This window comes from Astatotilapia calliptera, chromosome 13, assembly GCF_900246225.1.
Source record: "Astatotilapia calliptera chromosome 13, fAstCal1.2, whole genome shotgun sequence".
NCBI lineage: Eukaryota > Metazoa > Chordata > Actinopteri > Cichliformes > Cichlidae > Astatotilapia > Astatotilapia calliptera.
Window position 1 is genome coordinate 398,220 of NC_039314.1, and position 15,765 is coordinate 413,984.

Genomic DNA, 15,765 nt, shown 5'->3' on the forward strand with positions numbered 1-15,765 from the left:
CCCATCATTCATGCTGGCAGTGGAGGAGATTTGGATGTTGGACTGTGTTTTGGATGATGTGTGTATGTTTGTGTTGGACTGCTGTCTGTAAAGCAAACGCACATTTTGCTTTGGATTTCAGTGTCAGACAGACTTTAAGGTGGAATGAAGAGTTGGAGAGTTTCACAGTGAATTATCCAGTGGAGGATTTTTCTTCTTCTTTGAAGGTTTGAAATGTGAACATTGTTCTGCTGCAGTCAATGGACTAAACCAGAGAAGAAGAAAACAGACTTTACCATGAAGATCCTCAGTGTGGATCAGTATAATATCAGCCTGATGTCTGCAGTTTAGTGTCAGCACAACTTTCACATCATATTCATCTCAGCACAACTAAAACATGCTGACTGACCTCAGAGTTTCAAGTCCACATCCTGGACTCTCCAGGAAACCACACAGATGCTTCACTCCTGAATCCTGCAGCTTGTTGTTGGAGCTCAGGTCCAGCTGTCTCAGATGGGAGGGGTTGGACTTCAGTGCTGCTGCCAGATAATCACAGCTGATCTCTGACAAACCACAGTCCCTCAATCTGTATAAAGAATGAAAGATGTAAGTTTATTAGACAAAGTGTGAGCTTGAAATCATTCAGTGTTTCATCATCTGTTCAGAGCTGAAGAAGGTTCAGAATGTAGAAGTTTAGAAAATGGAAACTCCAAACAGCTGACAGAGTTCATACGCCTTTGTCAGGGTCAAATTCAAGCAAGACCATGTGAAAATTAAAACACATCATCCTAGGTGAACTTAAACACCTTTGTTCCCCTTTTGTTAAGACATAGAAAAGTACACCACACAAAAATACTGCAAAAGGAAACGGTCGCCTTATATACATAGTGTATAAACTCAAAATGCACATTTCACTTCAAATTAAGATTAAGGCTTTGAACAGATCACATAGTTCAGTTCAACATATAAGACTTTAAGAATGCACAAGCATCTACTTAAAATCTATTTAATTTATCATCCATGATATTATTTTGTACAATTCCAATGTATTTTGTTCATCTCCCTTAAATAAACAGGCAGTCTTAAAGTATGAAATATTCATATACAAACACATATAAATGTGTGTACTGTCTCAGTGGCTGATAGTACCCCACAGGCCTCAGTGTGAGCTTGAAGACATTTATAATGTTTAAGTAGTTTAATGTGCAGGTGCTGACGATAAACACATTTTGAATGAAAGCCGGGGAACTTTGGTAGCACAGAAACAAGTGGCTATTCTTTGTGACTATATGGATCACTCACAATACCATTATTTCACACAAAGGCACCAAATTAATACTCAAAAAAGCTGCAGCAATACACACAAATATAAACAGTACTTGGTGACAACTTTGCTTTTAGCCTTTAACCCTTCTTGACTACTTTTGATGTGGCCTCTATATTTTACCTTTAAAAACAGTTTATCTTGCCAATCTGTTATTTTCTCATTTTGACCAACTGTATCAGCACAATTTATCTAAATTCAGACAAAATTTAAAATACAAGTAGAAAGTGATATTTTGACTGTAAAAACCACACACATGTTTAACGAATCATCTTCATAACTTGAAATGCAAATAGAGATTGTACATTTTTAAAAATACGCACACGTTTTGCAAACAACAAAGTTATATGGTACTATTTACCAAAAAATGCAGCCAAGGCTCAGACGTTTTTCATATAATCATTTCAAACTATTTACAGAACAATCAGGTGTCAAACAATAGTTTGTGTCACTCTAACACATATGAGAACAGCACAGGGATAAACCTGCAGGTCTGACAGCAGGTGTGTCACTCAGCGTTTACACTGCAATCTGCCTTTGTTGGCTTTAAGGCAGCAACTGTGACGATCACTAGTAGAACTGACACACAAAACAAAACAACAGCTACACACTAAATACACAAGACAACAAACTAACTTGAGACCAAACACGGTAAACGTCACAAATCTCTCACGTATCAAAACTCTCTCTCTCTTTCGCTCACTCGCTCTCTCTTGCCGGTCACTCCTAAAACTTCCCCCTTTTGCTAAACAACCAAATGTCATGTTTCCATATCATTTTTGATTGGTCGACATGGTACATTTTCCCACCTATAGGGCTTTGGAGCGTGATGTCACGGGAGATGGGCCATGCCCCCTTCCGCCATGACAGTAGGCCAGCCAAAGGATACCATTTCAGCTATGGATCGTACGTGTTGTGTTGTCGGTTGCAACGTTAGATCACACGATCGTGAAGGCAAGAAGCTGGATAACGGGCTCTCTTTTCATCGTTTTCCATCCTGGAGGCAACGTGAGGGATCCCATGTATCCGATATTACTAAACAAAGACGTCAGGCTTGGATTGCAGCGGTGAGACGAGCGGATATCGAGTTCTCTGCAATCCCCAGCTTTTTGTTGGTTTGCTCACGGCATTTTCTTTCCGGTGAGTTCTAAATTAATTCATATCACTCTTGAAAGGCTTTTAGTGTTATTTTCAACGTGCTGAGGTCATAGATAATGAGATAAAACATGCTAATGTGTGATGCTGCAGAACCACATCATGTCGACTGAGTAGCTTATGATTTGGCATTATTGCAGGCAAACCAGCATATGAAATGGATGTAACAAATCCAGACTGGGCACCAACACTGCACATGGGGCATGACGACATACCTGTATCAGACTCGGACCGGCACTCAAGGCGTACGCAACGGAAGCGAAAAAGAGCACCCATCGGAGGTAAACAACCCCCCCCCCCCCTCTAAAAACATACTAAATTGCTATCACTGTACACTAATCCGCACATAACTTCCAGATGAATCACACACCTGTCATTGGAATATTGGTGTACATTTACCTTATGTCTAATTTTATCTTACAGGCTTTCGTTATGCAGCTGCAGAGTCTGAAGGTGTGCCCCGTGCAGAAGTGATTGATGAAGATCTGACAGAAGACCAACAGCAAAATCACAATGTCATGGAGGCAGTGGACAGCAGTTGTGTTGGACAAGTGGAGGTTGAGGTACCAGCTGCAAATGTGGATATACTGAAGAAATGTAAACCTTTTAAAATGATGACAGATTACAAACTCTCAGCTGTGTCTGTAATCAAACCTCTGTAACTTTGCTTCACTTCAGCAGCATCAGCTCATGTTCACATGTTGATTCATGGTTTGCTTCAGTTTTTGATGGACTGCAGAATATTTTGAAGGTTATCTGCTATAAAAAGCCAGAACAGGAAAATCTGCTTCATGTGTTTCTGTTTGATCCTCAGTGACTTTGACACAAAGGCCTCTGCTGTGATGATCACACCTCTGATCAAGTCTCACAGTGTCAGCTTTGTTTTTATACATATGGATATGTGCTGATAAATGATCAGAGTTATAATATTTCCCACTGTCTGCTGTGTGCCGTGACCTTTGACCTGCTAAAGACAGTCAGCTGTGGATTATTCATTGTTGTGTCTGATACTTAGAACTGTGAGGAAGAACACTACACAGTTAATCAGGGTCCCCTCTCTCTGAATCAGGGAAGGTGGGCAGGCCGCGTGTGGGCCGCGGGCCATACGTTGAGTCTCACTGTTTGAAATGTGAACATTGTTCTGCTGCAGTCAATGGACTAAACCAGAGAAGAAGAAAACAGACTTTACCATGAAGATCCTCAGTGTGGATCAGTATAATATCAGCCTGATGTCTGCAGTTTAGTGTCAGCACAACTTTCACATCATATTCATCTCAGCACAACTAAAACATGCTGACTGACCTCAGAGTTTCAAGTCCACATCCTGGACTCTCCAGGAAACCACACAGATGCTTCACTCCTGAATCCTGCAGCTTGTTGTTCAGGCTCAGGTCCAGCTCTCTCAGATGGGAGGGGTTGGACTTCAGTGCTGCTGCCAGATAATCACAGCTGATCTCTGACAAATCACAGCCCTCAATCTGTATAAAGAATGAAAGATGTAAGTTTATTAGACAAAGTGTGAGCTTGAAATCATTCAGTGTTTCATCATCTGTTCAGAGCTGAAGAAGGTTCAGAATGTAGAAGTTTAGAAAATGGAAACTCCAAACAGCTGAAGCCAACAGGAAGCAGCTTCAAACAAACACAACAAGAGAAAAAACTCTGAATGTTTCACATTAAAGTCGTACATTTATCATAAAAACAGGACAAAGACTTGAAAAAGTCGTGTTTTTCCTTCCAGGAACCACAAGGCTTCACTTTTAAAGGTGAAGTGTGAAAGAAATGGACATATTTGAAGTCCAACACCTTTTTCCAGTCACATTATTAAAGCAGACAAACTACAAGCTCATTTTCATTCCAACAAGTCATCTTCTGACCTGGACTAACAACACTGGTCTCTATGTGCAGCTGGCTGTGAGACCAGTGCTCAGGGAGCGTCTACAAAGTGCAACACTGAAAGAACATCACACACTAGCTTTGTCCCAAAACGTCGGCTGCATCCTTCGGAGGACCCGGTATTCGCGGTCTACGTGGGCCGGGTCCTTCAAAGACCGAAAAGGCTGGAAGTGCGAGGCTGTGAAATGGGACGGTCTAGCCTTCAGATTTGCGTCACCGCTGTCTTGGTGGAGTTTAATAAACTCGGCCGTCTGCTCCTTGCTATCTAAAATATAACAGGACACTGGCGTAAACTCTCGACCGTCTCACACTTCTGTTTAATCAGTTTCCTGTTTAACGTTTATTCAGCTGTGTGAAAATCCCGGAGGAACTTTGATCTCAGCCAAACCGATTTACTCCGGAACAAATAAAACACAGAAAAAAGGCAAACAATTACATTTTTAAGTTCTCCGGGTGACTTATATATCATGTTTAACCTGAGTAGTGAAAGAGCGGGGTCTGAAAACGATGAAGCCGGGCGTCCGCTGCTCTCGCCGGCTGGAGTGACCATTGAACCCCCCGGCTTGCTAGCGAGCGGGTGGGTAACAGACGTCTCCGAAAACGTCGGCACACTTTTGCAAATATGCGATGTCTTGATAAACCAAGCAGATATTTGAAGTTTACACAGCTACTTTCTCGCCTGAAAATATGTTAAAAGTTTATTTTGTGACCCAGAAAGATTAATAAGAGTAATTTGAAAACTTAGTAGCAGCCGCCATTGTTGGCAGCTGAAATTTGGCTGGGATATGAATTCTGGGATATGGTGGGCCACGAAGGACACACCCGACGAATCCTTCAAATTCGGGGAAATGAAGGACGCATTTGTCGGGCACATTTGAAGGAGTCGACAAATACGGACAGCCTTCATCGCCTGGCTGTGACGTAATCGGCCTTCAAATGCAGCCTCTGGAGGATGCAGCCGACGTTTTGGGACACAGCTACTAATTTGCTTCCATCATCCAACCTGAAGAGGAAACAGAGACGCCTCCCCTTCAAAGTAAAAGCTGCTCCTTTTGGACACAGTATCAAAGAAAGTCTACAGTATAACATAGAAAAGACAGAACAAAGTTTTGGTTGTTTTTAAATTGTGCAGAAATGAAACTACACTAAGCTCAATTATGTGACAGACATTTCATCCCATGTCAGTTTGGCCTCATCCTGGGCCGGATTATCCAGCACACACTCTGACCACAGGCCCAGGGGCCACGCACAGCTGGGCTCCATCCAAGAGACAGGAAACAAACCAACACAATAATAAAAAGCACCATGTGATCTTCTTACATCTTCAAGACAAACATAGTAAAAACATGAGCATATTTGTTTCCTGATAAAATGATGTGACAGGTAGAACAGAGTAAAGTGGTGGTGTTACAGCCTTTCTCCCCTCTGCTGCCGAGGCTGTTAGTCTCTCCCAAACCAAACTCAGCTACAGGACTTCCAAATGAATGAAAGCAGCAGAAGTGGCTTTACAAATGAAAGAGGAAGAGGAGAAGAAGAGGATAGGGAGGCCACCCTGACTATCACTCCAGCTGAAAACATCACACTTCCATTAAAGTTGGTGAGGAAATGTTGAGCAGGATGAGCTGCTGGCTAATCTGGAGGCTGTAGCAGCAGCTCACAGTCACAGTGGGTTTCCACTCATGAAAAAGCTCTGGCTGCTTCATTTCTCATCTCATATCAGAGACTTTAATGCTTCACTGAAGCTGTACTGTGATGCTTCCATATTCCAGTGAGGCCTCCATAATGATTTCAGCTGTTCTGTACACACACTGTGTGCCCTGTATGGCTCAAAGTCTCTGCAGCCTGTTTTTATCTGCTATCATCAGATCTTCATCATCCTCATTCACATCCCTCACACACTCTACAGCCTCATCAGCACTGACTTCATCTTCACTGACTGATGGAGCACAACATGAACCTGTGGAGGCTGAAACACTGTCCTGTCAAACATCTCCCCGTCACCACTCCACTTCTGTCAGCCTTTAAATGAACCCTGCTCAAGTCTGTCACTTCTGTTTGGAGCCAAAAGAGGTTAAAGATTACGCCACTACATTCTTGTCTAGAAAATATTAAAGTGTATTTGGTGACACACAAAAAAGGGTAAAAGTATAGTTTGGGTCCACACATGTCCAAACCCTGGTGTGTAGGCCTACTTAGTATTGAGAAAAGCCCACTAAAAGAACGCCCACCAGACCAAAGCAATGGTGTTGACTTGATCAGCATTAACCCCGCCCCCTGACTTTGATGGGTGAAGCTGACAAATAAAATGTATTTATGAACAGCGATGCAGGGCCAGGAGTAGCAACGTGAATTAAATAAATACATCATTAAATAATTCATTAAATGTGTCAGTAAAATAATTAAAATAGAAAACAAACCAACAAAATATGTAATTAACTAATTTGAATTGTACATAAATACTTAATGAATTATTTTAAATGAAATTAACCGATAATTCATTGTGATTTTGTTTTGTGTTTTGATGAGCTAATAATCAGCTCTCTTTTTCTCATTGTTGTTCTAAGCCGCTTATCCAAAGGTAAGGCACTACCTGTTGAATTATTTCCAAAGTGTGCCAAATTGGACATTACAAATTAAAGTCTACTCACTGAAATTACTGGGGAATGTCTGCTTTGATTTTGATGAGAATCTCATGACAGTACTGAGGATTGAATGCAGTTGGACTGCTAAAAATGATTGAATGCGGTTGGACCGCTAAAGGATTTAATACGGTTGGACCGTGGAAAGCAGTTGGACTGCTGAGTGATTTTAGTATATTAGGGAATTTGGTTATTGTTTGGGGTGGAGCCCGTATTGGTTATAAGGTTGGACCTGCTTCAGTCTTACACTTCTAATGACATCAACACCCTATATCAGGTGTGCATAATTATTAGGCAACGTCCTTTCCTTTGGCAAAATGGGTCAAAAGAAGGACTTGACAGGCTCAGAAAAGTCAAAAATAGTGAGATATCTTGCAGAGGGATGCAGCAGTCTCAAAATTGCAAAGCTTCTGAAGCGTGATCATCGAACAATCAAGCGTTTCATTCAAAATAGTCAACAGGGTCGCAAGAAGCGTGTGGAAAAACCAAGGCGCAAAATAACTGCCCATGAACTGAGAAAAGTCAAGCGTGCAGCTGCCAAGATGCCACTTGCCACCAGTTTGGCCATATTTCAGAGCTGCAACATCACTGGAGTGCCCAAAAGCACAAGGTGTGCAATACTCAGAGACATGGCCAAGGTAAGAAAGGCTGAAAGACGACCACCACTGAACAAGACACACAAGCTGAAACGTCAAGACTGGGCCAAGAAATATCTCAAGACTGGTTTTTCTAAGGTTTTATGGACTGATGAAATGAGAGTGAGTCTTGATGGGCCAGATGGATGGGCCCGTGGCTGGATTGGTAAAGGGCAGAGAGCTCCAGTCCGACTCAGACGCCAGCAAGGTGGAGGTGGAGTACTGGTTTGGGCTGGTATCATCAAAGATGAGCTTGTGGGGCCTTTTCGGGTTGAGGATGGAGTCAAGCTCAACTCCCAGTCCTACTGCCAGTTTCTGGAAGACACCTTCTTCAAGCAGTGGTACAGGAAGAAGTCTGCATCCTTCAAGAAAAACATGATTTTCATGCAGGACAATGCTCCATCACACGCGTCCAAGTACTCCACAGCGTGGCTGGCAAGAAAGGGTATAAAAGAAGAAAAACTAATGACATGGCCTCCTTGTTCACCTGATCTGAACCCCATTGAGAACCTGTGGTCCATCATCAAATGTGAGATTTACAAGGAGGGAAAACAGTACACCTCTCTGAACAGTGTCTGGGAGGCTGTGGTTGCTGCTGCACGCAATGTTGATGGTGAACAGATCAAAACACTGACAGAATCCATGGATGGCAGGCTTTTGAGTGTCCTTGCAAAGAAAGGTGGCTATATTGGTCGCTGATTTGTTTTTGTTTTGTTTTTGAATGTCAGAAATGTATATTTGTGAATGTGGAGATGTTATATTGGTTTCACTGGTAAAAATAAATAATTGAAATGGGTATATATTTGTTTTTTGTTAAGTTGCCTAATAATTATGCACAGTAATAGTCACCTGCACACACAGATATCCCCCTAAAATAGCTAAAACTAAAAACAAACTAAAAACTACTTCCAAAAACATTCAGCTTTGACATTAATGAGTTTTTTGGGTTCATTGAGAACATGGTTGTTGTTCAATAATAACATTATTCCTCAAAAATACAACTTGCCTAATAATTCTGCACTCCCTGTAATGTGTCCTCCAAGGTGTTTGGTGGGAGCACTGAGTGAAACATAAGAGCTCTGGTAAAATAACAAACAGGGCTGTGAGAGCAACTGAAGTGATAAAAATACTGTTTAAAGATAAAAAACACTTTGATGTTCTCTCGTCACCTAACAAAGTCCAAACCCTGTGAACTATTTTAGCTTTAATAACTGTGGATTCAGGTATCCTGAACCCATCTTTGGACATTTGTAATTAAATATTTTAAAACTCCATCAAAGACTCCTGATGTGGCTGTTTGGAGAAGGAAAAGAGGGACAAAGTGCAGCGTTGAGCTGAGGCTTCATTCACTGCAAACCTACAGTTATGTTTCCTTATTTCTGCTGTTTGCATGTTCACAGCTGAAATAAAGCTGCCTCTTTGACTTCATCCTGTTGTGTTTGGGTCCAATCCTGCCTGCCACACAGCGCTACAGGACAAAGTCTAAGATTTTTATCTTTTTAATGAATCTTTGGTCATATTTATCCAGGAAAACACAAACATGTAAAGGAGTCATCACAGGTCTCTGACCTCGTTGGTCCAGGTTCAGCACTGAACTCTGGAGGTTGACCTTTGGACCAGTCACTCCTCACAGACGGACAGCTGGATCCTGCAGACTGTGACCTCTGACCTCTGCAGACACAAACATGTTTTATTCAATGATCAATTCTCTGATGAAGTGATTGAAGCAGCTGTGATCACACAGACTGCAGATAATGCAGCTGTTTCCTGTCAGTAACAGTCCTCTTAGATTAGAGTTCAGCTTTTTACAGGAAAACAAATGTCCCTGAATGCAACAGTGAGACACAGTCTGCCTGTGTGGCTGTGATAGCTGCCGTTAGGAGCGCTCATGTGTTTGCAGTTAGACGAGGAGATGTTACCATCATGGACACGTTAACAAATCCTGCAGCATCACGTGGCACAAACACTTTGTGTTCCTGTCATCTGCAAGCAACAGGAAGTTCATTAATAAAGGCGGGATGGAGACGTGACTGTGATGGTTCTCCTTCATCCAGCTGTTACACACATCTGGGCTCACACGACGAGCCTTTGTCTAATACAGCAGCTGCTCTCTGAACACTTTTCTGAAGAGGAGCTGCACAAACCTTTGTTTGCTTTCTAGAGCAGCGTATCAAAGTCAAACTACCCACTGCTAGCAGCTGTTTCTATCATAGTTTAGGATCCAGATGTGTGAGGTCTAGATTTACACCTCTGATTAAAATACATAGTTAAAAACAGCCAATTGAGTCCAAATGTGTCTTAAACCAGATAAACTGACAGTTACAGCTGAGCCTGTGTGTCCTTGGAGACACTGCTCTGCTACAGAGATGCATTTTAGAAACCAGGAAACATCAAAATCATTTAAATCAGAGAGTTCTTGTTACTAACAGCTCACCTCGCTGCAGCAGAGACTTTGAAATTAACGATGTGACCATCTTTAGACGCGTCACTCTTACAGGACACAGAGCTGGGTGGAGGTCCAGGCTGGTTCCTGTGAATAATGATGGAGCAGTGATGTGAGTGCTGAGCTGTGACATGGAGAAGAGTCATGGACAGTTAGAGATGGTCATCTCACCTCTGAGCTTTGGTCTGGCTCTCATGTTCCCCACACAGAGTGCTTTTAGAGGGAGGGACTCCCTCCTCTCTGTCCTCACACTGATCCATGCTGCTCAATTCACATCAGCTCACACACACTTTCTACCTTCACCTGCAGAGGAAACACAAATCAGCCCAGCGACACACTGACTGACCCACTCAGCACCCACTGATTAATTCAGACACGTTTTAATCCCCAAAAGTTGATTCTGTTCATCTGGATGTTTTCAGTGGGAGAAACGTTTCATGACTCATCCAGGTGACTCCTTCAGTCTCAGCTGACTGCAGGTTTCCAACCTTATAAACAGGACATTTGCACAATGGCTGGGAGGTCATGACCATTGATCAACAACCACTGATCAATGGCCATGAGTCCCATTCACAGAGAGTTGGGGAATGTCTGCAATCACAGCATTACTAACCTAACCCTTACCTGGATGATTGAGCATCCAGACACTTTTTAATATTTTACTAATTTCTGAAGCTTTTTACCAACTTTGATCAAATTGGTCTGCTGTCATTTTATTGTTGACAAAAAGAGATTTTGAGTTTGAGTGTTGACGTTTCCATGTGGGACTGTTGCTGCAACACCAGGATGTTACTACAGAATACACTTTATATTGTGAGCACTTGGATGTTAGTCCAGTGGTCCTAAACTGACACACCTGCACCTGGATTCATTCTGACCAGATTTTAACCCAACAGTGTTTCATACTTAATACATCAGACACAAACTCTGCAGCTGTCATTGTGTGCAGTGTGTGTGCAGTGTGTGTGCAGTGTGTGTGCAGCGGGACACCGTGTCCTATGAGTGTTATACTACAATAAACAGAGCCTGACCGCGGGCATAAAGAGGGCAAAAACCCACTTATGCTCTAAAGATGAAGTTCTGTTTCTCTTCAAATGAGCCTCAGAGCATGTGGAGGGTCATTGAACGCATCACAGATTACCTCAAGAACAACAGGCTGAAGAACATAAAAACAAACGCAGAGTTTCTGTCTGACGGTTTGAACATGAAACAGGAATTATTGAGCAAAAACGGCCAGTTTACTCATTTATGATCAATCATCAACGCATTCACCTACAATACACGAATGAACATCAGCAGTTAAACTGAAAATAACCTGCATACAAATACGACAGCAGACTATAGCGAACGAGCAGAGAAATGCATTTTATAGATGAAGTGTTGGCAGCGACTCTTAGGACAGCCCTGTCTCACTGTCAGCAGTTAAACAACATCCACACACTGGAAGCCCGTTTCCGTCACTAAAAAGAAGAAGGATCCAGAACTCGAAATTTCGACTTATTTTATCGTAATTTCGACTTATTAACTTGGAATTTTGAAAAAACTAACTCAAAATTAAGAGTTAGTGCTGTCAATCAGTAATTTACGTGAATGACGTAATTTCCTTGTTACCCGGAAGCTGAAGCCCTCAGCTACAAATGCTACAGCTAAGACACCAGAATTACAGCCAGTCATAAATGCACAAGTCGCTGATTATTGTCTGTGTGGCTTCACAAATGATGAAATCCTTCTGTTATTAGCTGAATCACATGGCGTTAATATCAGCTAACGTACTCTCGAAAGCGCCGGTTTGTTGCGATGCGGGTTTGAGTGCGCATTGTAGCTGGATTACTGATTGGCAGAACTAACTCGACATTTCGAGCTACTTTCCTCAAAATTTTCGAGTTATAAGTCGAAATTTCGAGAATGGATCCTTTTTTGTGGCGGGAACGGGCTTCCGTAACAGACTGATGGAGGCAGGAGAAGCTGCCTACAGACATCAGTCAGTGGATCCACAGTAACATCGAGTTCAGCTGCTGATCATCAACTGTTTCTGTCTCGTTCCCAGACTCTGATCTCACATAAAACGAAGCAGATTTATGCTGAAACTAAGCTGCACACAGCTGATGTTAGCCAGGAAAACAGTACAGACTGCTAACGTTACCTTAACATGGAGACGATCAACTGCACCACAACATTCACGAAAGCGAAAGTAAAAGCGACGGAAGGAAACGCCCAGAGAGGCGTTTGAGGGACGGTCAGAGTCAGGAACCTCAGAAACGCATCAGGCTGGAGTTTAATTCTGTTTTCATCTTTAGAAACATCTGGAAATAGTTATAAAAACGCTGCGTAATAAAGAAAAATAGTGTAGATTAGTTTGAGTTGTGTTTAGCTGAGCTGTGTCTTTAATCTGAAGTTCATTTTGTGGAGGAGCAGCAAGACTTTCAGTGTTACTCTCAGAGAAAGCCTCCCAAATGTCTGTTGTCTTAATAGTGGAATTATCTGGAAAATGAACCAGTTCTTATGAGCTGCTTTTCTGTATGAGCAGTCAAAGCATTTTATACAGCGTGCTTCATTCACACAAGCACTTCTTTTTCTAACAATGACACTATGATGGATGCATCGGAGAGGAAGTCGGGGTTCCACATCTTGCCCAAGGATACCGTGGCGTGCAGACTGGAGCAGCCAGGGATCAAACCTCCAACCTTCCAGTTAGTAATTCTACCTGCTGAGCTACAGTCTGTACTTCCTGAACAACACACACTCCTTTTGTTTCTTTATTTCCAGTAGCAACCAGGACCATAATGAACCCTGACTCCAACAGACACTCAGGATCCACCTGCCCAGTAAGTCACCCGCTAACTGCAACTATCAGAGCCCTGACCTTCTGCAGAGACGAGTCACACTGAACACAGCAAGTGTCCCTGCTCTCAGATACAAAACCTGCCTTTAAAAGTTCAGAGTAATGAAATCAGCAGTTCTGGTTCTAGAATCTGTAGTCTCACACACATGTGCAGAGCACTTTTGTTGTTTTGATTCACATCGGTTGATATTCTGCTGCAAACAACTAATGAGGACATTTTCTAAAAGCTTTGAGTGTCCATCAGGATCCTGTAGAAACAGCTTCTGGCTGCAGCCACTGTGGAGCTCCACAGTAACCGGAAACACGTAACTTCAGTTAAATCGACTTTGACAGCGAAAACTAAATTGCGTTTTTGTTACTATTGATGCTGCTGAGAAATAAAAATGGTTTTAAGTTTTTTTTAACACTCTGGGTTTGTTCATAAAAATTCCCCTAAATTGTTCGTGGCCAAAAGTGACACTTGCTGTTTCGCTGATTCATTTATTTTTTTTACAGTACATCGTGTTGTGCGTTCTGATTGCTGTAGACCATTGTCAATCAATCTAGTCCAGTGTCTCCTGTACAGGAGCGGTCCCTAATAGGCCCACGGACCGGTCCGTGAGTCTTTTGGTACCGTTCCGCGAGAGTTGATCCTCCGGTGTGAAATGTATGGTTGTAGTTGTGTGTCTTATTTTGAAAGAACTATTTACGCGTTACCATAGCGACCAGAGAGCATTAAAAAGCAGAGAGGAGGATGTCACTGTCATTGTTGTTGGCGCACAGCTCAAGTCACGTTTATTATTATATTTACAAAATACCACAGTTTCTTTTTTTTATTCTTTTGTTGTATTTATCCGCGACACCTTAAAGGTCGTTCCCTGAAAATATTGTCTGACATTAAAGTGGTCTGTGGTGCAAAAAGGTTGGGGACTCCTGCTGTACAGTACAGAATGCGTTTAGCTTGTCGAATTTACATAAATCTTCGATCGCTAGCAGTGTAACTCTGAAGTGCTGCACTGTATGTTTGTACGTTTTCTCCCAAACAAACACAACAATGCCGACGAAACGTTTTGCACCCTCAAATGCACCTTCAGGTTTCATTCCATGATACTGGACTTATGTTTCTACGAAGGTTTGAACTCTAAGAGTGTTTAACATGATAGTGATTTATTGATTCTAACCCTAAATCTATCCAGTAATGTCTGCGCATATTTTCAGTACTGATTTTAAAGTGTTTTAATCCTTCTGTCACTCAGGGAACCCAATAAGGATTCAAATACTTCAAAAGTCAACCAATGACATTGATGTGTAAGACTATTTAATAATTATTTATTGTTTATATTTCATTTATTCATTCATTCTTTGCACTGTGATTTAACCCATCTTTGTGTAAAGCAGGGGTGTCAAACTCCAGGCCTTGAGAGCCAGCGTCCTGAAGCTTTGAAATGTATCTCTGCTGCAACACACCTGAATAAAATTATTAGGTCATTAGCATGACTCTACCCTACTCAAGTAAATTTAAATAAATGTAAGTACATACCACCAGGTAGCTCCACTCGTACCCAGTGTAACGGGAAGTGAGAGGGTTAGGTTTTGGCGCTTTGAATGTTCAGTTGTGTGATGCAGCGATTAACGTTTGAGTAAAATATTGGGCTCCCTCGTGTCTTCCCTACATTCCTCCACAATGTCCGTTTTTGCAAAAATGTACTTCTAGAAGTACTTTTATTGCACGATGTTCATTCACTCATGAGCTGCTGCAACATGAATCAAATGGCTGAACTGCCACCTTGGCGTGCAGTCAAGTTCTACAGTCTGCTAATGATCTAATAATAAGTATTAATATTCCTCACTCACCTTACTAAATGTTTGTGAACACAGCCAGAAACATTTGCATCACAAACACAGACTAGTGTTTATTAGCAGAAGCTTTTGGGTGGTTGCTCTCAAACCTGTGTACAAGTTGAAGCATTAATGGTCCCTTCACTGATTTCCAGGTATCCAATGTCAGGGCTAACAGATGGATTCAGACGCAGGCAGCGTTCTGGCAAGCAAAGGGTTGACAATTTATTAACACAGAAGGGAAACCACAGTGATGTGTATATACAGTGCATGGGGCAGGGCTTCAGGGCTCCAGGGGAAGGAATCCACACTCGCTCTCCACTCGGCCCAAACTCCGCCACTCCTCTTCTTACGCACACTCGCTTCTCCACAGCCACTCTCGCTCCAATTTCCACTTATGTTGACACACACAGGGATCACAGGTCAGGGTCCGCCACCAGTTCCGGGGAGATCTAAACACAAAGAGTCCAATTAGATCAATACGCCACACAACACTGAGAGAGTTTGTCTTAGGAGAGCTGAGAGCACGAACATGGGAGGTTCAACGTTCCAGTGCCGAATACTCCGTGCCGCAGCGTTAAATAGGCAAGGGGGACGCCGCCTGATCAGCAACAGGTGTAGAAATCACCGCAGATACGTGGGCCAAGGGTGAGAGCCCACAATGAGCTCCACCCAGGGAAGCAGGAGAGAAAACAAAACAAACCTGTGGCCAACATGAGCGAGCCGGAGAGGCACAGGGACCATGACAGCCAATACCAAGTGCACAAGTTCACCCCAGATGGTTCCTCTTCTCTGTAACTTGGAGGATGTGGAGTAGGCTGTATTTTAATCAAAGACATATCTATCTATCAATCAATCAATCAATCAATCAATCAATCAATCAATCAATCAATCAATCAATCAATCAATCAATCAATCAATAACCATGTCTAAAAACAACACAGGTTGACCAAAGTGCTGTACACAGTAAAAGAAAAAGTAAAAAGTAGAAACAAATACACACAATGAACAAAACCAAAAATAATCCCAAATTTCGT

General features: G+C 42.2%; 2 protein-coding genes and 1 pseudogene across 2 annotated transcripts in view; 1 reads left to right on the top strand and 2 right to left on the bottom strand.

Moving 5' to 3' along the window:
* LOC113035146 (protein NLRC3-like) overlaps positions 1–10,086 on the bottom strand; it is a 51,579-nt gene extending 41,493 nt beyond the window's left edge. The window contains exon 1 of the mRNA XM_026190493.1: positions 9,195–10,086. The gene's annotated coding sequence lies outside the window, so the exon portion shown is untranslated. The remainder of the gene's footprint in view (positions 1–9,194) is intronic.
* The window catches only part of LOC113035143 (protein NLRC3-like), a 312,272-nt gene that overhangs the window by 76,423 nt on the left and 220,084 nt on the right, over positions 1–15,765 (top strand). The window lies entirely within an intron of this gene.
* LOC113035137 (NACHT, LRR and PYD domains-containing protein 12-like) overlaps positions 1–15,765 on the bottom strand; it is a 257,654-nt pseudogene that overhangs the window by 54,594 nt on the left and 187,295 nt on the right.